We start from the raw sequence: 23,230 nt of genomic DNA, 5'->3' as shown, positions 1-23,230 counted from the left end.
CCCTGACCAGGCTACCCTGACCAACCTACACTCCAGACGCGACCTCGTGGCTGTGGGTGGCGTTTCTATCCAATCCCACCTCAGCCCTGTGGTCCTGCCTTGTTTGTGGTGAGCACACCGTAACAATACCTATTTTTCTAAAAATGACCGGAACCCGTTAGATCAATAGATGGATATTTATTGATGTCTAGAGTCATCACGCACGAAACCATTATGTTACGTATGAAGAATGAGGATCACTGGGAGTATATGCATTTCGATTTAATTAATGCACCACATTTCAAAGTGATCCTTGACATCCCATGGCTAACCAGTCACAATTTGGCTAACGATTGACATGTTTGGAAGATATCCTTCTCCTCACCCATTTGCCAGGAGAAATGTCACCAAGGATCATTCAGACTTCTTTTACACCTCTGCCCAATAGACTGTAGACTCAGACAGGGGTATATAAAACAAAGGGCTTTATTTGAGCAGTTACTGCAGATGGAATACAGAGGATGCAGATGGATTTCAGAGGGTCCCAGGCCTCTGGATGGTGCTGGGCTCTCTAGTAGTCTTGAGGTCTTTGACCCAGGAGGGACTGACTGGCATGTCTCACTCCCAGCCGGGAGGGGCTGAGCTTCTTGCTTCCTCACCAAAGGACGGTGGGAGCAGAATTGCTATAATTTAGCTCTTCCTATCTGATGCACAAGAAGAGGAGGGCACAAGGTCTGTACCATATTTGGCTGTACACACACTCTGAGTCACCCCCACTTCTGTCACTCAGAGAGTCAGCATGAGGGGGGGGGGTCAATGCCCCTAGGATAGCCTACCACAGCCTGTAGCTATCAGGACTTACATGACAGGAGGCAGAGAGGCAGTTCTGGACCAGCCATGGCTACACTTGAATACTCTGAACTAATAACATCTCTAACAAGCCTCACTCGTAAGTGTGACCTACAAAATTGAGTCTGTGTTTAAACAACTAAAAGTGAAGAAACTCCTATATTGGCACAAACAGACACCCGTAAAACTTTTATCCCTGAAACTGATGCCTATAACACAGAACAGAGGTGCACAAAGTGGGAGGCGCACCCCCTTAGATTTTTTGGGGGATGGGTACCGCTGTTATAGAAGTCCCACGCTTCCCAGAAGGCATTTAAAATAAATGCCGGGGATCGCGTGAGGCCTCTGAACTTACCTGGCCTTCCAACGACGCATCTCCATGGCATACCCGGCGTCAAATTACACCGTGGGGTCATGTTATGTCACATTGCCATGCAATGTGACGTCACATGACCCCGCAACGTAATTTGACACCAGAGCCATACAGGAGGGGGGGTGCGAGCCAGAGGGGAGAGGAGACAGGGGGGGCTCATGCAAGAAACTTTGTGTACCACTGCTCAAGGGGCCATTCTACATAGCATACCATTATAAAATATTCTACATAGCATACCATTCACAGAAATTAACTGGTTTGGAACTAAACTACTCCACATACGACAAATAACTTTGGCAAACAAGGAGGGGTTCCAACATTGGGGAAAATTACCTGGAAGCTGCTTCCGATCCTGTTGAAGTTATCACAGATCATAAAAACTTGATGTTCCTAAAGTCAGCTAGGTGTCTTAGTCCTAGACACACTAAATCAGGCCTGCACAACATACGGCCCGCGGGCCGCAAACGGCCCGCCGGGGCTCCCGGTGCGGCCCGCGCCGGACCCCCTTCACCCCCCTCTTTCACCCCCCTCCCTTCAACCCCCTCCCTGGTAAGGACACAAGGAGCGCACTCCAGCAGTGTCTATGTGATCGCGCTCCCCCTCCCCAGCTTGCTCCAGCAGGGTGACGTGCTCTAGCAGTGTAGCACAACCCGGAACTTCTGCTGTGGGGGGCTGCTGAAATGGGGTGGGGGGCTGCTGTGGGGGGCTGCTGATATGGGGTGGGGGACTGCTGAAATGGGCTGTGGGGGGCTGCTGAAATGGGCTGTGGGGCCTGACTCTGTTTTCCTTGTGAGGGTGGAGAGTGGTGTGAGTTGCAGGGGGGGGGGAGTAGTGTGAGTTGCAGGGCGAGGGGAGAGTAATGTGAGTTGCAGGGGGGAGAGTGATGTGAGGTGCAGGGGGGGGAGAGTGATGTGAGGTGCAGGGGGGGGAGAGTGATGTGAGTTGCAGGTGGGGGTGAGTGATGTGAGTTGCAGGGGGGGGAGAGTGATGTGAGTTGCAGGGGGGGAGAGTGATGTGAGTTGCAGGGGGGGAGAGTGGTGTGAGGTGCAGGGGGGGGGAGTGATGTGAGGTGCAAGGGGGAGAGTGATGTGAGGTGCAGAGGGGGAGATTGATGTGAGGTGCAGGGGGGGAGAGTGATGTGAGGTGCAGGGGGGGAGAGTGATGTGAGGTGCAGGGGGGGGAGTGATGTGAGGTGCAGGGGGGGTGGGATGTGTGTGGTGTGCAGGTGGTATTGTGTGTTTGATGTGGAGGGGGAGTATTATGTGTATAGGTGAGGGGGAGAGATGGGGGTATGAGAGATCGATGGGGAGTCTTGCAAAGGTTGATGATGGGTTTTGGGGGAGATATGAGGATGATGATGATGATGAAGGGTGCTGGGGGAGATATATATGAGGATGATGATGAGAGGTGCTGGAGGAGAGATGATGATGATGATTTTACCCGTGCGGCCCAAATCTTTTTTCCTTGGAGCAGTTTGGCCCTTCTCACTGAACAAGTTGTGCAGGCCTGTACTAGATGGATGTTGTTTTTTGCACACTCCACTATGTTATTTCGAGCACTGCTGATGGTTATCGTCCAGAACCCCTGACTATCTTAATGCCTCTGAAGATTATTGCAGCTATTGATCTGACCACTTGGGAAACTCAATTACAGGTCACACCTACGTTAAAGGAGTTAAAGGAAGTACAGTTTTTTCTTAAAGACATTCACAGCTGATGGCCAAATCGAACAGGCGAACCAAGTCATTCAACCTATGTATTCTCCGCTATACTAATCACACTCAGGATAATTGGACAGAGCTTCTACCTTTGGCGGAATTCACTTATAATAATGATGTCCATTCCTCCACTGGCGTTTCACCATTCTATTCCGTAACTTGTAGGCATCCCGAGATACAGGGGTATCCTGAAACGGACTGATCGAGGCAGCATCAAGCTAGCTTCGGCAGCACCCTGCACCTAGGGAGCTAGGAGCCCCCGTTATTGTTCTGCTTTGTACAGTATGGTTCACTGCTTGCTCTGGTCAAAATGAACCTGTTTGTTTAACCTCTGTGTTCTGCCTGGTGATTATGATCCCTAGTAGTCTGGTCAACCCTGTATCATGACAACGGCGACCAAAAATACGGAGGATGAAATCAATATATTTGTTGGAGCGACGTGGAGAAGAAAGACTTACAACCACAGTACCTAGATCATTGGGCAGGCCTTCACCTAGCAGTGGATCGACAAAGGTGAAGAAGATGATGATAATATTTGTATAACTGTTATATAGATATTTTACACAAAATGTTCGCTAATCTAATGCCTAAAATACAAAAAATGAACTTACGCACATCTAGAAAGTTCTACAGTATATAGTGCATCTGGTGCTTTGGTCCTCCGCCAACAGGTACAATCAATATATACAAAAAATTCATTTAGACCGGCATTCAAACAATAAATACATGCTAACTCAATTAGTTATTTACAAAACAAGATTTAATCAAAATGTACATAAAATTATTTTACAAAAATACTGTTCAATCCCACATTGATACTCACAGAGGGGCCTATTCACAAAGCAGTGATAAGTGGGTTTTCTGGGGGCTATGCACAAAGCAGTGATAAGTGCTTTTAAGTGAGATAAATGCCTTTAAGGCGTGATACTGCCAGCTGTGAGATTCACAAAGCAGTGATAACAGTGCAGTATCGCGCTATAATGACTTTTTATCTCACATAAAAGCACTTATCACTGCTTTGTGAATCTCACAGCAGGCAGTATCACCCTATAACGCCATTTATCTCACTTAAATGCCCCCATTGAGTGTAAATGGCAAGTGAAAAGTAATTCGAGAGATACATATTTCCCACACAGATTTCCCAAACAAGCAACGTTTGAGGGCACCTTGCCATTTTCTCAGGATTGAGGAAACAAACAGCACTATAAATTACCACTGATAAATATTTATTCTTGTAGGGTGTAGGCCAAAATATTGGATTTTTTATCTGACAAAGTAATAAATATGAACTGTACATTTTTGTTTCATATATATACTTTTTGTATGCCCTTTTAATGCTAGTTTCACTTAGTTACAAAACACTCATTCTGTGCACTCATGCCTTTTGCAGTGTGGTTTTCACAAGACAATCGGAAAATAGCTTTTATTTTATATACTAGAGTACCTATCCCGTTAGCATTTGAAAGGGACCTTTGCTTTTAATATTTGAAAGTGATGTCTTTAGGAGAAATATGATGTTGCACTTTACTTTGAAATGGAAGAATGTCAGGATGACATCAATTTTATCATTGCACTAAACACAGTACATAGAAATAATTATTTATTCATGAATACTACAATGTCAGTTCCATTTCCTAAAACTTAAAGTGAAAAGGGCGGCCATCAGCAACTAATAGAATGTGATGAATGAAAGAATGATGGAAGTATTTTCCGTCCACCTGCCCTTTAAATGGGTATTGCCCTACTCATGAATGTTTCATGGTATAAGACGGGATCCAGATCAAATATTAAGCGCACTAGATGTAAAAGCTTTTGTACAATATAAAATGGCAGCAAGGCAATCCATATAAAGTTTAAGCCCGCATGTTGCCTCCGCCTGTCAAGATGGCGACTCAAAGTAAAGGGTTAATGTTGCCATCCTAGGGTCGGAAAGTGTCCCAACCCTGGTAATGTATAACTTGTAGTTATGCATATGTAACCCCTTTTTTTCCTGGCCCCAGACTGATACCTGTTGCTGGGGTGGGGGCCTGAGTACTCTATTTCTGGGTGGTGCACCACATGCAGTGTTTGGTCAGACAACTGGAGACAAACTACAATGATGTTTGTAATATAACCATTTTATATAGGTACCTTGTGACCCTTAGCATAGGAGAACTACATTTATTACATAACTGTAACGTTCATGCTCACCACAAACCAGGACCAGACCGCGGGGCTGAGGTGGGGATAGGTAAACACCGACCTTAGACCACGAAGCCAGGTCCGGATTGCGTATTCCGTGGTCATGCATAGCCGGGTCAGGGTTGGAGAAGGCAGGGTAATCCGTAGGCAAGCTGGGGTCAAGGCAGGCAGCACAGGAGTGATGGTCGAGGTCACAGGCTGGGGTCAAGGCAGGCGGCACAGGAGCGGAGTCGAGGTTACAAGCTGGGGTCAGTACAAAAATATGCTTCAGTGTAGAGGCGTCGGCATAAGGATAGTCTCTTGAAGGGGGTAGTAGCGGAATGTCGTAGACGGTCCTGGAAGCAGGGTATGCGGATCGGCCATCCGGGCCGTGAAGGTATAGTACAGGGGATCCAGCGCTCTCCCTAGCCGGGTAGGAGCTGTGAGTAGTGGAGGCTTCTCGAAGCAGGAAGAATGCAGACGGCCACGGAAACACTAAGGACTTCAGTGTAGACGCTTCAGTGCGTTATAGGCGAAGTCTGCCAGGAGCAGGGAAGTTAAGGTACAGAGGCTGCGGCACAAGAAAGCCAAGCGGGCCCAGCAGCAGTGCTTGTGGCAAGCACAGTTACAGGGAACTAGGATTATGCTCAGCACCTTCCTGGGGGGGAGGGCTGACTCTAAATAGCCTCCTTGCATGATCTGCTGTTCTCCTTCTAGTCAATGTTTGCTTTCTTTAGTGGGACACAGACTGGGCCCGGGTCACATGCAATCAATTCAGAAGTCCTTCAGGCTTGTATAGATATGCTACGGCAACTCTGCTGTAGCAGCTCTCCCCTTGCAGCTCTGACACTGCGATTCCGGCCTGGAACTCTTAGAGAGCTCCATCCTTAGTCCCGCCTCTCCAGAGTTCAATCTCATTGGCTGAGACCCTGTCCATCACAAGTCACATCCTCCTGTACCAGAGGTGGCTCCCTGCTGCAGCACAGCAAGCTGGGATTTGTAGTTTCCTATTGCAGCCAAGGGGCCGTGTATGTGTGTCAGCTACCTGCACTTACAAGAGTCTACATCTATGTTGTTATGGGATTTTACTGTTGAGTTTATCTGTGTGCCTCATTGTGTGCCTGGGCCAGTAACAATGGATGAGTACCCTGAGGTGCTAGCCATTGTGTGGGCCAGGTGCTGTGCTCAGGGTGCTAGGGAAGGACATGACCACCTCCTGGGAGAATACAAAATCCAATTCCAGAGCATTGTTCTCTCCCTGAGGCGTCTAACCCTGTGGGAGGCCTGGAACTGATTTTGGTGACTGTCATTCGGGTACCAGCCCTGTCGGTGCATATCCCATTTGTCAGTTCTAATTTCCCATGCTCCCAGACTCTGCCCCTCTGGGTTGTCCTTTGGCATTGGCTCCACCCCTTCTGTTTGGTCTGTTCCAGACATCCCCTAACTCAGGATTGGCTCAATGGATTAAAGAGACAAGCCAATGTGATCCGAGTTCCACTTCTTCCCGGTTTGTCTCAGAGTTGAGAGACCAACTTAATCATGGACTGTATATACATGGAGTAGTCTCCCCTTGTTACAGGGAAACGTGGTTATTCTACAGGAACTTTTGAGGCGGTAACCAGGGTAAGCTAGCTTCAGCAGCGCCCTGAACCTAGCGAGCTAAGAGTCTTTCCATAAATCCCTGTTTTGTGGGGGTTATTACTGTGTTCCTGTATGTGTTGCTTAATGTTCGCTCCAGGCAAATAAAGTTTATTAACTTCTGTGTTCTGCCTGGTAATTGCAAACCCGGTAGTCTGGTCAACCCCAATCGTTACACTTAACTTTAGTATTTTCATGACATTTTTGTGAAAGTTCATATGGCTCAGGATTTTGCCAGAATTTCTCAGATTTTACCAGAATGTCTCCACATTTTGGCAGATTTTAGGGGAAATTGTAGTATATAGAGGGACGTTTCATGTTTGGCCATTTAAAAAAAACAAATTCTCAAAAACTAAATTTTTGCCTGGTTTGGAGAGTTTTTCACATATCTATCCAGAAGCTCCCTTCAAGCTGTTTCATCTCCACAAACCGTGAGTTATGTGACTCTGGCAGAGTCTTAAAGCTGCAGTTCAGTGTTTTTTTTAAATTTTTTTTTTTTTTTTTTTTACTTCAATAGTTTCATGTGTGCAATCTCTAATTACCTAAAGAACTGTATAGCTGCAGGTCAATTCGTTCTCCATGTATTGATCGGCGAAATTTGGTGACATAATTAGTGAAGGGATCTGTTTATATTCTGCTTCAGTCCGTCAGTGGAAGCTCCTGAATATTCATGAGCACTCCTGCACTGACATGTGCAAGAGGGAGGGCAGTGCTGATAAAGGGGTGTGCCAGGGCTTGTGTCAGGACATGAAGGGGCAGTGCCTTAGCAAATGCTTGTTAAAATAGAATACAAGAAAATTGGTCTTTCAAAGTTGTTGTTTTTTTAAACAGAAAATGCTAAAAGTATTTTTTCTTACTACAGAACTGATTTATTAAAAAAAACACACATGTAGGATATTGACTGAACTGCAGCTTTAAGGGTTAACACGGAGGTTCAGGCTTCTCTCTGATCCACAAAGACTTGTGAGTGTATTACTTTGAGCACCGGATTTGGGAGCCAATCAGGTTCCAGTGTTCTATTGTAGTAGGAGAAGCCTGTGTAATAGCAAAAATAGTGTATTCTACAATGCCTATACACTCATGACCGTTTCAACTTTCAAAACTGTATATACATTTTCTAACTTTCATAATAAACCTGGGAAATGCACGCCTTTTTTATTTACTAAATTCTAATTATGCTACTCTGTTTTAGAATGTATACTACTGTACCTGCAATTAATTTCTTTACAATCCTGTATAGAGTACATATACATGAATATATTTATAGAAAAAGAGATTTTACACGGTACTCATGAATGATTTTCTACCCTTGTATATGTATTGTGTGTGTGTGTGTGTGTGTGTGTGTGTGTGTGTGTGTGTGTGTGTGTGTGTGTGTGTGTGTGTGTGTGTGTGTGTGTGTGTGTGTGTGTGTGTGTGTGTGTGTGTGTAAAAGAACTTAAGCGCTACAGTGAAAAATATCAATAAGTGTATATCTAGAACCACAATACAAATAAAACAAACTGTGTATTAAACAATCTATATAGGGAGGTGTAACCCATGCCTGACCTTTCCCTAATTAATGCAGCCAATTAGGTCCACGACCCCACAAAAGCCGAGCTGTAGAACTGTGAAAGAATGACCTAGGCGCAGAAAAAAAAGAAAAGTGGGTAAGGGGGAACAAACATAAAGTGTAACACATGAATGGTGAGAGATACACTCATAATTAGATGGATAAAATGAGCCTGTATCCAAATGAGTTGGATCTGCAGCGCTGTCTTGCTGTCAGGAATTTGGGACTGGATTTTTCTCCTCCACACTTGTCTTTTTCTGCAGGATCTGCTGCAGGGTCTGCACCGTCTTAGATGAACTGGCTCTCAATTGAACACCATGGAGGGATGAAGGAGATAGGAAACAGATATAGTGTAACAGTTTATTTAAAAAAATTAAAACCCTATAACCATATAGGTTATCCACTCACATTTCGTAAGCCATAAAAGGCAGTTGGAGAGTTTTTAATCAAACTGAGTCTCTCACACTCAGCTTGTGCCCCGATCAGCTAGTGTCTGATCTATATCCTCAGTTTATAACCTGTATTGGAGATCCGCTGGACATTGTTCTGTTGAACTGCGGGGAAGATCTCCAAGAACTGGGGTTATTTCATGGACTGTTTTTAGGCTAACAAAAGACTGTGAGCAAAGCTCTGTTTTATGAGTATTTTTGCCCCTTTTATGTATTTTCCCCTGAGTGTTGGATCTATGTATTGCCAGTGTTATACTCTCATACAATAACCCAAAGTTTATTTGCTCCCAAGTCTGGCTAGTAGTAGCCTGTCTCATGCAGCCACTGGGGGCTAGAATAAGGTTGAGTCTGCCCTCAAGGACTCTGGTGGCAGCAGTTAAACCAAGACTCTGGGCACAGATTGAGGAACTCTGGCAGTGAGGCAACCCGTTACGTGACAGAGACCTTCATACATACGACGCACAGTTTCTAAAGGTTTGCACTGCTTTTTACAACTAAAATTGACACAGACAAAATGTTGGATATGAGTTGAGTACATACAGTAGGTCTCCGGTATTGCACACAAATCATGATTATGTGATTGTACTGTTCCCTTCCACCACTAAAAACTTCTCTCTCTCTCTGATTTCTCCATTTCCCCTTTTCCTTTCTCTGACCATCACCTCATCTCATTCTATCTATCTCGCTTCTCCCCTTCTCCACCTCCATCTACCCCCCGATTCTGAAGAAACCTGCGCTCTATTCACTTACCTGACTTTGAGTCCACTTTACGCTCCTCCCTCTCCTCTCTTAGCTCTGCTACAGACCCTGACAACCTGGTCAGGAACTACAACTCTGCCTTGTCCTCCTCTCTTGATCTACATGCCCCACTTTCTCTCTGCCGCACTCGCCCTTCTAACCCTAGACCCTGGCTAAATTCCCACACGCGCATGCTGCATTCCTCCACTCGTTCCTCTGAACGCCTCTGGAGGTAATCTCATACTCTCGCAGACTTCCTTCACTACAAATTTATGCTATCCTGTTTCAACTCTGCCCTCTTGCAAGCTAAACAAGCCTACTTTTCTTCTCTAATCAACATGCACAAGTCTAACCCACGCCGACTGTTCTCTGTCTTTGATACTCTACTCAAACCACCCTCAGCTGCCTCTCCTTCCTACATCTCCGCTCAGGACTTTGCTGACTATTTTAAGGAAAAAGTGTAATCCATACGGCAGAACATCCCCTCTGTTTCTTCCTCCCATCCTACACCTCTTCCTAACTCTCCTCCTGCCTTCCTTGACTCTTTTTCCACTGTCTCAGAGGAGGATGTGTCGCTGTTGATCGCCTCTTCTCCCTCTACCACTTGCCCTCTTGACCACATTCCCTCCCATCTCCTAAAACCTCTTGCTCCTACTATAATCCCTACGCTCACACACATTTTTAACTCCTCCCTCTGCTCCATCCTCCTTCAAACATGCAACAGTCATACCATTACTCAAGAACAGCAAGCTTGACCCTACCTGTCTTTCTAACTATTGACCTGTCTCCCTCCTGCCTTTTGCCTCTAAACTCCTTGAACGTCTTGTATTCTCTCGCTTGCTCCATTTTCTCAACACCTATTCTCTCCTAGACCCTTTGCAATCTGGCTTCCGCACTGCTCACTCCACGGAAACAGCCCTCACTAAAATAACTGACGACCTCCATGCTGCCAAAGACAGAGGTCATTACACTCTGCTCATATTACTCGACCTCTCTGCAGCATTTGACACCGTGGACCACCCTCTTCGCCTTCACATTCTCCATACTCTTGGTATTCGGAACAAAGCTCTATCCTGGATCTCATCCTACCTCTCCCATCGTACTTTCAGTGTCTCTTCTCCTAACACCTCCTCCTCCTCTATTGATCTCTGTGGGGGTACCCCAGGGCTCTGTCCTGGGACCTCTTCTCTTTTCTCTGTACACACTCTCTCTAGGTGACCTAATAACATCTTTTGGGTTTAATTATCACCTCTATGCTGACGACACACAAATATACTTTTCAACACCTGACCTTACACCTGCTGTACAAACCAAAGTTTCTGAATGTCTCTCTGCTATATCATCCTGGATGGCCCTCCGTCGCCTTAAACTCAACATGGCTAAAACAGAGCTCCTCATACTTCCTCCCAAACCTGGCCCTACTACCTCCTTCCACACTGGAACTACGATCATTCACCCAGTAGCCCAAGCACGCTGCCTAGGGGTCACACTCGATTCCTCTCTCACATTCGCCCCTCACATTCAAAACATTTCTAAAACCTGTCGCTTATTCCTCCGCAATATAACAAAGATACGCCCTTTCCTCTGTTGCTCGACTGCTAAAACTCTGACTCAGGCCCTCATTCTCTCCCGTCTTGATTACTGTAACTTCCTGCTGTCCGGCCTTCCTGCCTCTCACCTGTCTCCCCTACAATCTATCCTAAACGCTGCTTCCAGAATCACTCTACTCTTTCCTAGATCTGTCTCAGCATCTCCCCTCATGAAATCCCTCTCCTGGCTTCCGATCAAATCCCGCATCTCACACTCCATTCTTCAACTCACTTTTAAAGCTTTACATTCTTCTGCCCCTCCTTACATTTCAGCCCTAATTTCTCGTTATGCACCATCCAGACTCTTGTGTTCTTCTCAAGGAAATCTTCTTTCTACCCCCTTTGTATCTAAAGCCCTCTCCCGCCTTAAACCTTTTTCACTGACTGCCCCACACCCTGGAATGCCCTTCCCCTCAGTACCCGACTAGCACCCTCTCTATCCACCTTTAAGACCCACCTTAAGACCCACTTGCTTAAAGAAGCATATGAATAGCACTGTGGATATTCTGAACACGATACATAAAGATTGGCCCCCTGCAGACGCACTTACCAGAACTCCCTCCTACTGTCTCTGTACGTTCTCCCTACCTAACAATTAGACTGTAAGCTCCTCGGGGCAGGGACTCCTCTTCCTTAATGTTACTTTTATGTCTGAAGCACTTATTCCCATGACCTGTTATTTATATTATCTGTTAATTATTTGATTACCACATGTATTACTACATTAATGGCGCTATATAAATAAAGACATACAATACATACAATACAATACCATCTTCTGTCATTTCACATGAAGGTGAAACTTGTACAGCATACAAGGAAAACGTACCAAGTTTTACACACTGCAACCGTTTTTTCAGCTGTCAAAGTCAATGATGGTCTTTAGAGTATCTTTTAAAATGCAAAATTGTAGAATAATACTGCCTGAGGATATCTCTGCTAATTAATATGAGCTGATTAGTATTTCCAGTCTCTTTGAGTCCACAGGAAAGCTGCAGTGAAGCAGAACTGATCACTGTCTTTCAGATTCTAAAAATAAATATTTGTATTCCCGTTGCCTTTTCCATGTAACATGGAGACGGAGGACGAGCGAGACAGCATGACTAACACAGTCTGTGCAAAAATATTTATGGGGCCAAGCAAGTGAAACTTGACTAGATTTTACTTCTAAAGTGGCCTAAGCGCCGGTATGCTGATGACCATGATGTTCAGTGGATGTCATGCCTTGTAAGCTCTTTTGTGGCTGTCTGAAAGCTAATGCCGCAATCGCCATGGAAGAAGAGCGCATGACCCTGAACCCGGAATATCTGCGGCACAGAAAGGGGTTTCACATTTTTAAGCTTTTCAAGCTGAGCTCAAAGGCTTTAACCAAAGAGCACAACATGCGTGATAGAATATAAATGATACTGTTGGATTTGTAGGCGAGACTTTTCTCTCTTAGAGGATAGAATACAGGAATATGAGAAGAAAAGGTGTTTCTTTCCACAGAGGGTACAAAAAGTGAAGAATGCGCGATGCACCGCCGGAACGAAAAATAAATGAACCGGAGAGAGGGTAACTACAAAATGAGCTTTTAATAATGAATCTGATCAACAGACGGGCAAAAAAAATGGAGCCGACATGTTTCGTGCTTGTGCACTTTATCAAGGCTCCCTGATAAAGTGCCTACCCAGCGAACAGCACACCAAAGGTGCCTTGCAGCAACCCACGGGACCAGGATTGGACTGATGCACGCCTTTCACACCTGTGAGTCTACACTTCGCAATTTTATAGTCTATGATATATAGGGGGACAAGCAAGTCTACAGTTATTGATTTAGGAAGTTAACTAGGTGCCTTTCTATGTGGACATTTATAGCTGATTTGTGAAAGCTCTCTAACAGAGCAGAACCAGCCAGGCACCATCTTCTTTTACATGTATATGCTGGAAACCCGGAGACTTAGCAATCACATCAATCGTAAGTGGAGCTGCTAAGGATACCTTTTCTATTCAAGATTTAAGGAATTGGATCTTACTGTTGTATTTCTGGATTCAAACATACAATGCCATAAATATACCGTTGGAGTTGCTTTTTGGAGCCCCTGACTTGGTCTTTGGACTGTTTTTGTCTTTCCACAGATGGAGGGAAACAGGAATACAGTACCCGGTTGTGGGCACTCTCTAAATACCTTTAAAAGGGAGAATGAGTCATACGAAAATGTAAATAGTGAGCGCAACTAGCACAGAGAAATCAACAAAGTGTATTGCGGATATAAATGGTATCCCCTAAATAAACAGTGATGGGTAATCTTGTATAAGATGAAAACTAAACTTTATTTTTACAAACAAATAAAATAATGGGGGTGAATGAAATCACCAGACAATTGGTGATGGTTAAAACCACCGTAAAAGGTTAGGCAACTTCTGACAATCATAGGTTTGTAGTTGAAAGTATAATCTATATGGAGACTCATTCCCCTAGTGGAAGTTTGAATGAGGGTAGTATCTTGCCAAACTATGAGTCAGGCCTGTAGGTGGGTTGGAACTCGGAAGTTCTAAATTAATTTAGCTGCCTGACTAATGGGGTTTATTTATTTATTAATTCATTAATTAATATGACCAGTAGTACCAGTTTAAGGGAAAGCATTGGCAGGATAGCATTGGCAACTTAAATGATGCATCTTAAGTGATCATCTTTAAATGAGAATATATAGTTAGACAACGGGTGCGCAAACTGGGGGCGCGTGGCGGTTGCAGAGCCCCCGCGTTCTTCCCCCCGGCAACTTCCCTTACCTGCAACTTCACTTACCTGCTCTCAGCCGGCTCTTCAGCGACGCGTCGCCATGACATGGCATCAAATGACGCTGCGGGGTCAAATGGCTACGCGTGACATGACGTTGTGACGTAATATGACGCGTGGAGCCCAAGAGCAGGTAAGGGGTGGGGGGGGTAGGTACAGGCAAGAGGGTGCACAGACAGGGGGGGGGGAGCGAACTGAAATGTTTGTGCACCCCTGAGTTAGACTAGTTAGTTAGTATATATATTTATTGTTCTTCATGCAAGATCTATAACCTCAGCTGATGTGACATGGAAGTAATTGCATTGTCTCTTCACAGGTATGTTTTAACCCACTGATTGATCTGCAACCCCCTGTTTTAAAAAGAAATACCCCACCCTGACATTATTATTGTTCTCTGGTATGTTTTAACCCAGCGGTGCGCAAACTGGGGGGCGGGAGATTTTTCTGGTGGGGCGCGGGCAGTTGCAGAGGTTCCGCTCTCTTCCCCACGGCATTAGAATGAAATGCCAGGGTATCGCGTGAGGCCTCTGCAACTCACTTACCTTGATTCTGAAGGCTGCTATGATACGTCGCTATGGCAACGCGCCATCAAATGATGTCGCAGGGTCACGTGGCGTGACGTCACGTGACCCCGATCGTCATTTGACTCCAACACAAGAGGTGAGGGGGGCGCGAGCACAGGGTGGAGAAGCCAAGGGGGGTGCAACGTTAATAGTTTGCGCACCCCTGTTTTAACCCACTGATTGATCTGCAACCCCCTGTTTTAAAAAGAAATACCCCACCCTGACATTATTATTGATCTCTGGTATGTCTTGAATAGCAAAAGTTGTTCTGTTAATCGTCCAACTTGTAACAGGCAGATTTATTCGGGGGAGGGTCATGTGACTGCTTGGATGTATAAATCTAATACCAGTTTAAGGGAAAGCTTTGCAGGGTAGCATTGGCAACTTAAATGATGCATCTTAAGTGATCATCTTTAAGTGAGAATATATAGTTAGACTATACTTTGACTAGAGGTGGACTGGGGACTGCCTCTTTCTGCAAGGCAACAAGTGGTGAGCTTATCTGACCACACTATGATCCCATGCTTGTTAGCCGGCACTTTTAACCTCCTATACACTTTATTTACTGCAGCCTCTCCCAACACTGACTGCACACAACTGCCCCCCCTCGACCCCTCGACCCTCAACCAATTCCCTCTGCAAACCCTGAATAGGCCCTAGCATTGCAATGCAGCAAAACATTTTGGCAAGGAAAAGGCACACTTCTGCTGATTACTCTGCACACACTCACTTGGCTCACAACAGCTTCATGCAACGTTACCCACCTCTGTGATAATGAACCTGCTAGTTCTCTCAACTCTGTTCTTTCTTGTGGCTAATGGAAATGTTACTTTCTCTATCCATTACAATCCAGTCCCTCCTGGCCCACACGCAATATCACCATACACCCCGGATTACTCAAAAGCCTTGCACTATCTACTGAATGTTGGTGGTGAACTCTGAAAACCAGCACACCAACCACAACTCACTCTAATAGCAAACATCACAAATTTACAACTTACAAACAACTACTCACATTTCTACTCATACTGTTACTCTCTTTAGCAGGTGGTATTGAACTTAACCCACGCCCTCCCTTTTAAACTCTGTCCCATAGAGTTGAGAATATTCTGAGGAACCCCCAACCCTCTCTAATAGCAACTCTGAGGTCAGACGCATTGTAACTTCTTCTGTATTTGGTACTATTTTCAAATAACCAGAAAATTACAGGGAAGCCTTTAGGGATGCCCGGCGAACCAAAGAGTTCCCAGAAACCCTGGCTGAAAATCACTACAGATTAGATTTAAGCAAATGTAAAAATGTGCAGCAGGATCATTTTAAGACAGATACGACACAGTTAACCCTTGCAACTCCCCCTTATTTAACAGTACAATAAAAGATGGCTATAAAAGCACAACAGATTATATAATGTTACAGTAATCTGTATAAGATTACAGTAACATGTAATATATTTGTACAGCATTATCTGGCTCAGTGTGTGATTGGAGTGCATGTGAGGAGTTCTGTAAATTAGGGGAGGATGAAGGGATGTCATATATCATTAAGGGGGAAGACAGAAAAACATTAAGCTGTAATGATAAAACATCAAAGCAGATCTTTTTTTACTGCTCCGTTGTATAACAGATCATAGTCCAGTACACTGTTAACATGCATTATAACATTGCACCTTTATCAACTCAACGCCTAGTACATTAGTTCTGACCTATTTTAACCTTACAATTCTTTGCATGATGAAATGGTGCTAGCTTTACTCTATAAGGCTGTGGCCCTGCTGGCGCTGACCGCGCTCATGCTGGATAGCGGTGACATCACCAACTCTCTAAGCATGAGCGTCGGGTGTCCTGGCTATTTCGCAAGCACGTGGTTGGGGGGTGGGGGGGGGGGGCGTTGCGGGCAAGTTGAACGCGCTTGAAAGTTAAGTTTTTTTGTCCTCTTCCCTTTCTACATGTTCCTGTGACATGCAACAGAGATTTCAACCTTCAACGACAAAAATCCTGTGAGATCTGGAAGGTGTGGATCAAAATATAGGGTTTCAGTGGAAAAAATACACATTTTTGGTCAGTGAAACTCCATTAAAGTCTGTAGGGCACTGATGCTAAAAAATAACTCTCAGAAAACCTGTGAGAGAGGACATGTCTGCATGCATGTAGTCTTTCTTTAAATCTGATCTTTGATGTAGCGCACACATTTAATACATTTAATACAATGGCAGCAAAGAGTTGTAAAAAATTGCGGTATCCTGCCTGGTATGTTAGAAACACTTAAAAAAAACTAATATGTATCGCTCCAATAACAAGGTATTGCCTGTTCCCCAAAAGTGTCTGCGGCTCCTTTAACAGGGGGTCAAGACCAATGGTAGCTGCCTTTGATTTAAGAAGTCGTGAATGGCCCTTTGCCGAAACCCCGAAGGTTTTAAAAAGCGATACTTTTTATATATTTGACATATTTGTAGCAGAATTCTATTTTCAGATGTAACCCCCTGTGTGGTGAGGTCCACACCCTCACGCTGCCCCTTGGCAGGTTCCTCTCCAATGTGCTATGGACATGTGACTGCTAATGGACATGATAGCAGCCAATGCTAACGGCTGTGGAAGAGGAGGGACTAAGAGGGAGAGAAGCCTTGAAAAAGGGGGGCGGCCATGTTGAGGGTTGATTTGTGCGTGCCAGGTTCGGTCGAGAGTTGGAGAGTGTGCATGTGGCAGCAAGTTACCTTCTGGACGTGATCGGGAGGTCAGTCAGTGTCAGAGAGGACCTTCAATGGCTTCAAAGCACAGCGGTACCGAAGCACCATTTGCGAAGTACAAGCCTGCAAAAGAGCTCCCACAGTGTGCCGGCACCATCAAAAAGCCAATAAACCCCAGGATTGCGTGGATAAAGCATCACTGACTTACACCTGCGCAGCGCAATTGGGAACTGTGTTTTCATTGTATGATGTATGTGATGTATCTGCTAACGATCACAGGTTGCCCAAGTTATTAAGCGTACAGTAAACCCGTTGTACGATCCATATACTGTACTGTGGCTGCATTTTTTTCCCGCCATCTGACCGTAGGCCCATTAAGTGATCAATAAGGACTCACGCCCCCACCTCAGCCAGAGATACAAGTCTGAGGGGTTACACAGATATATAATAAGGAGGGTTTCGGAATGACTTTTTAACGCTTTTATTCTTCTATGTGTTTTTTCAAAGTTTATATATTTTTTTATTTTTCAGAAACGGTTTAGCTTTTTTTTGTCAATGTTCTTCGCTTCCATCCCATTGTACATATTTCACATACAGAAGTAGTTATTATAGGTTTCCACTAGTAAGAATATCCTGCTCTGCTTGCAAGTAATACTTGATAAAGGAGGAGGAAAATAAGCTTCAAATAACTCTGCACACAAAAGGACCCCTTATAATAAGCACTCAAAGCTGCAGTTCAAGCTGCCGGTAAAATAATAATAATTCAATATTTCCCTCCCCTTTCTTCCAATGTAATACTGCGGGAATGAGCCAGACTTGATCTATAGTATATAAATACAGCCAACAAAAAAATAAATAAAAGTCCAGCTTATCAACAAGGTCGCAGCTGTATGGTGAGTTTGTGGATTTTCAGTGTGTCGTTTATTCATTTTCTTTTTCTTCTACAAATTTTTTTTTTTTTTAGATAATTGATGGAACCTCCTATTCTACTCGCGATTTTCTATTTATTATTTTTCTTCTCACTGGGACGTAATTACATCACACAACGCAATACAAGCCCATATTTCAATATGTAAAACTTAATGCATGCTGAATAACATATATAACAATGTTGCATGTCTGTATAGTACCGTTTCAGGTCTCTGCGTCTTGTATAAAGTTCACGGAAAACTGGAGCTTTAAAACGTAATCCAGCAGAGGGAGGAAAGACCAACAAAGACTTCACTCCATATAAGTATATGTGTATATACAGTATAAGAAAAATCCTGATTCTGTCCAATAAGGTATATCACAAATATAGGAGCATCTTGTAGCTTTTTTTAAACTAAAGATATCCATTGGCTCACTTCATATAATGAAAGATCTTGGAGAAAAAAAAAGGGGGTTGGGATAGTGCAAAAAGACTTAATTCTAGATTATTTCATTTCAAATAAAAGGTAATATCCTCATACAGTAAATGAAAACAAACATTGTGTTCACTGTAAATCTGTCTGGGCCGAGCACCTCAGGAGTTGAACAGTAACACGCTAGTGATCCCTGCTGAATGTAAAAGTGTAGTTGCGCAGAACACGTAGGAGGTTGTGATTTTTCCACTTGGTCCTCTTTTTGCCACGGTTTGAACCACCCAATTCTCGTAGCGGTGCTGGAGTGATGCCATCCAGGAGCGAAATCTTGCTTGATGATGTGTGGACACTCCGAAGCAATGTTCAGGTGTAACGCTTATTTACCAAGCACCTCTGTGCCATGAGACACATTACAGCCTTTCAAAGTGAAATGTCTTCTGCCATAACAGTGCCTAGTATTTGATCTGCATTAATTACACAGTTTTTGTTTTGTCTTCTACATGGGACTTTACTTTTAAGTGGACCTAAATGGGAGAACACAAAGATAGTGGCAGCCAGAGTCAGAGCAGGAAATAGTTTTATTGGCTACAACTTGCCCTATAAAAACATTAACAATCTCTTTTAAGTACAACAGTATAGCCAATAAATCTGACTCAGAAGCAGTAGAGTTCTGATTTGTATTGCTATTTCTAGGAGCTGTTCTGCTATAACTACAAATCATTATTGTGTAAAGTACACATTGCAGGTGGTTTATCAATGCAATGAAAATCTGGTGTTGCTGCACTGTACCATTTTTGCTTATGGTTGCATTAAATGTAAGACACAGCTTTGCCATGCAATGCTGATTTGTTATCTTGGGAAGTTTACTACACTCAGATTTTGCTTTTGTTCTCACTGTATTAGAAGGTGAGTGAATGAAGTGCACAGGCGCACATCTGCCATATATTATTCTGACATATTATTAAATAGGTATGTCATCTACTTCTTCCCAATCAGCCCCCACAGATTTGGAAAGTACAGAACCAGAAACCCAACTAAGAACCAATATAGTGCTTTTTGGACTGCCCAGCTTGATCTTCATTGTTGTGGAATTGAGAGTTGGATTTCACTAAAGTCTTAGGTCACTATTTAAAATGCTGTGAAGTGATTTTCCCTGTTCTGGGGAAGACCGTCTCTCCTTCAGGACAGGGAAGACATCTCCACAGCAAACTGAATAACTTATTCACAACAAACCGAAGCGGCAATTTGGACCGTTTTGGTGAGATTTGTCCCAAAACAGCCATCTCAGTGTATATGACGAAGAATATCAGGTGCGCAAATCTCATCAGGACATAGAGGGAATAAGTAGAAAACACCAAAATAGTGCAATATTGTCAAACACAACAGATGCAGTCAATGTTGAAGTTTCTATAGAATTTACACTCACGTGTTATACGTGAAACACAGGCGTTGTGGTTATTAGAAGTTACCAACTTATTGTGACCGAACAGATGCTCCAGATCAACATCATTATTATTCCATAGGCAGGAAGGGAAATCCACATACAAAAGGAAAAAGCAAAAATAGTATAGTATTGCTTTTTAATAGTAAAAAACACAAAGAAACACACTTACATAAGTGCCTTTGTGGTAAGCATTCAAACCACCCTGGGTCAAATGAACAGGTAGCACTCCACACAGCAACAGCTTGCTTCACGGCCGATTCAGCAATTGTTGAGCTGGGCGATGCAGTCCTCCACTTTGAATGTCACCAACCAGGTCACTCTGTAGGTTTTCAACTCCAACCTACGCGCGTTTCAACTCTAAAGTCTTCCTCAGGGGCTAATCTAACCTCCTATGCCAGTTCCCTTCCTTAAATAGCCCGTCGCTTTCTGTTTCGAATTGCGACGCGCTACGTATGACGTCATTACGTCCGACATCATTCATCGCATCATCGCGCATGCTCAGTGTCTAATCGCGCTCTAAACTCTATGTGCAGTAGCGTTATTCATGCTGTAACACAGCCATCCTCACGTATATCCGCAACTTGGTGTGTATTTAAACAATTTACACACCTTAAAGATACATATCGCTAAACAAACTTATATGTATCTAATACATGCCTGACATTTATATTATATTGCCAAATATAGCTAGTGTAACATACAGTATCTATTACTTTATCTCAGTGTATATAGAATTTTGTTTCCTTAGTCTTCAGCAAATACTGAAGTTACAGTAAATAAATAAAGTAAAAATACATATGAATCCAATGGTGGGAAGCATAACAAGCTTAATAAACAATATGGGATACACAATATATACTGCAGTTCCATATGGTAGACGCCTTAAAAATATCAATGTAATTAACTTCTTTAGAAAAAAAAATACTATCCCTGTTGAAGTGACTTTTATTTGTTTCCTTTAAAAAGTGAACAGGTTTTTATTTTCTTGAACATAATTGAGATTTAAAAGGCCATTCAACTGAAATTTGGAAATTTGAACAATGTCTGAATATACTTCCCCTTTTCATTTAGAAATAGCTATAGATGTGCTGAAGTGCTGCTAACCCCTCTATTGTAGTTATTAGAACTGAAGCTACTTTGTACTGTTTTGGCAGCTGTTGAGAATACAGCAGTTCTGAACAGAACAGGATGAGGGCAGCGGGGGGAGGAATCAAGGTGTTGTGATCACTTAAATAGTTAATAGCTGGTGCGTGTGGGTGTATATGAAGCAAGCTTTGAGAGTGTTAGGAGATAGAAATACATACAAACAACTTAAGGAAAACCCTAAGAGGGATTTTATCAAGGAATTTAAGGAACTAGAAGTGGAAGCTAAAGACTAGAGAATCTGAGTTTGAGTTTTTATTTATAGACGATCCAGTCTTAGCTTTGTTTTACCATTTGCCCAAAATCCATAAGAACAAGGAAGTGTCACCAGGGAGGCTATTTGTATTTGGCACTGGTTTATTAAATCAATTTATTAGGATAAATCTGTGGTTATCGTATTTCCTCGATTCTATGGCGCCATTGATTGTAAGACGCACTATTGATTTAATGACAATTTTCGGGGGTGGGGGGGAGGGAATAAATTTCATAAGTTCCTGACCGTGCCCAACTCCCGGGACAGCTGCTCCACCTTCTGCAACCTCTCTGTCTCCACTGTCTGCTCCAGCGCCTTGTGCTGCGTCTCCATGTTGTTGATCTTGGCCTTGTCCTGGCTCTTCTGCATCGCAATGTTGTTGCACTCACTCTTTCCAGCTACTTCTTCCCACCACCACCACCACCTCCTCCTCCTCCTCCCTCCGACTGGTTCGGGGTGCTGGGCAGGCTGGACAACGACGGGGCTCCACACAGCGAAATCGCTCTAGGAACGTCGGAGGTTTTTGAGTACCCTAACATTTTGACTACAAACTTTTTGGATTGAAAATCTGACAGAGATGTGATTGATTCTTCCCTCAAAAGGGCAGCTAAACTTGACAGAGATCATATTTTACCACCAGAAGCCTCAAAGAGACAAGGCAAAGACCTCCAGAAACAGGGCATTCTATGAATGTATAAAAAATGATAAATCCTGAATCATAACATTAATGACAAAAATTGAACCACCTCTCCCCCCAAACCTCCAAAAAACCCAAGAGGGCTAATATGGACCACATAAATACATCCATATACAGGAGGGTGCCACCTAGAGGCATATCACTCAAAGTGCAGAAAAACTGATATATGACTGGATGCTGATAATAATAGAGTATAAGCGACCGATACAATGGCCAAAATGAATACATTACTGGAGATATATTTGGATACATATTTGACAAAATTAAATAAACGGTCTTGGTTAAAAAAGAAATAAATAAAAAAAGAAGTAAAAGTGTTGCTTGTCCACATCTAGCCATTAGGGATCTTCTATACCAGGGCTTAACTGGCAGCCCATGAAGGGCCTCGGTGTGTCCCTTTGCTTCTGCTAATTTTATTCTAGCTGCTTATTCATCGGGGTGCAGTTTTTTATTTTTACATTGAAACTCACTTAAGTTAAGGCAGCGGTGTGCAAACTTTTCCCTGTGCGCACCCTTGCCTGCTCTCCTCGGCACCTTACCACCCCCCCCCCCCGGCGTCAAATAACGCGCGGTGTGACGTCACGTCGCCATGGTAGCGCGGCATCACTTGACCCCAATGATGCCGAGTTACCAAGACAACGCGCCGCTGGAGGGGACGTGTATTATAGAGGCCATTTAAATGCCTGTGGGGAGAGTGCGGGACATCTAACTGCTGCACCCCCCTCCCCCAGAAAATCTAGCGCACCCCCCAGTTTGCGCACCGCTGAGTTAAGGTAATGAAAATAGAGTACAGATGTTATAAATGCCAGCAAAATGTTAACAGTTACAAGGTGTCTACATACAGTTAGGTCCGGAAATAATTGGACACTGACACAAATTTCATAATTTTGGCTCTCTACGCCACCACAATGGATTTGAAATGAAACAACCAAGATGCAATAGAAGTGCAGACTTTCAGCTTTAATTCAAGGGGTTGAACAAAAATATCGTATGAAATGTTTAGGAATTGCAACCATTTTCATACACAGTCCCCTTATTTCAGGGGCTCAAATTTAATTGGACAAATTAACACAATCATAAATAAAATGTAAAAAATTTTTTTTTTATTACTTATGTTTTTATTGAGCATTTTCAAACATACAAAATAAGGTAAACACAACATATTACACAAAAGAAAAGGGGGATACAGAAATACAAATAAACTGGCTGTGGAACAATAGAGAGGAGGGAGAACGGGGGAGGGGGGAAGGGGTAGCATTTGTACCAATATCGCACTGTATT

The sequence above is a fragment of the Ascaphus truei genome, chromosome 4, assembly GCF_040206685.1.
Source record: "Ascaphus truei isolate aAscTru1 chromosome 4, aAscTru1.hap1, whole genome shotgun sequence".
NCBI classification, from domain to species: Eukaryota; Metazoa; Chordata; class Amphibia; order Anura; family Ascaphidae; genus Ascaphus; species Ascaphus truei.
Note: the sequence above shows the minus strand (reverse complement) of the source record.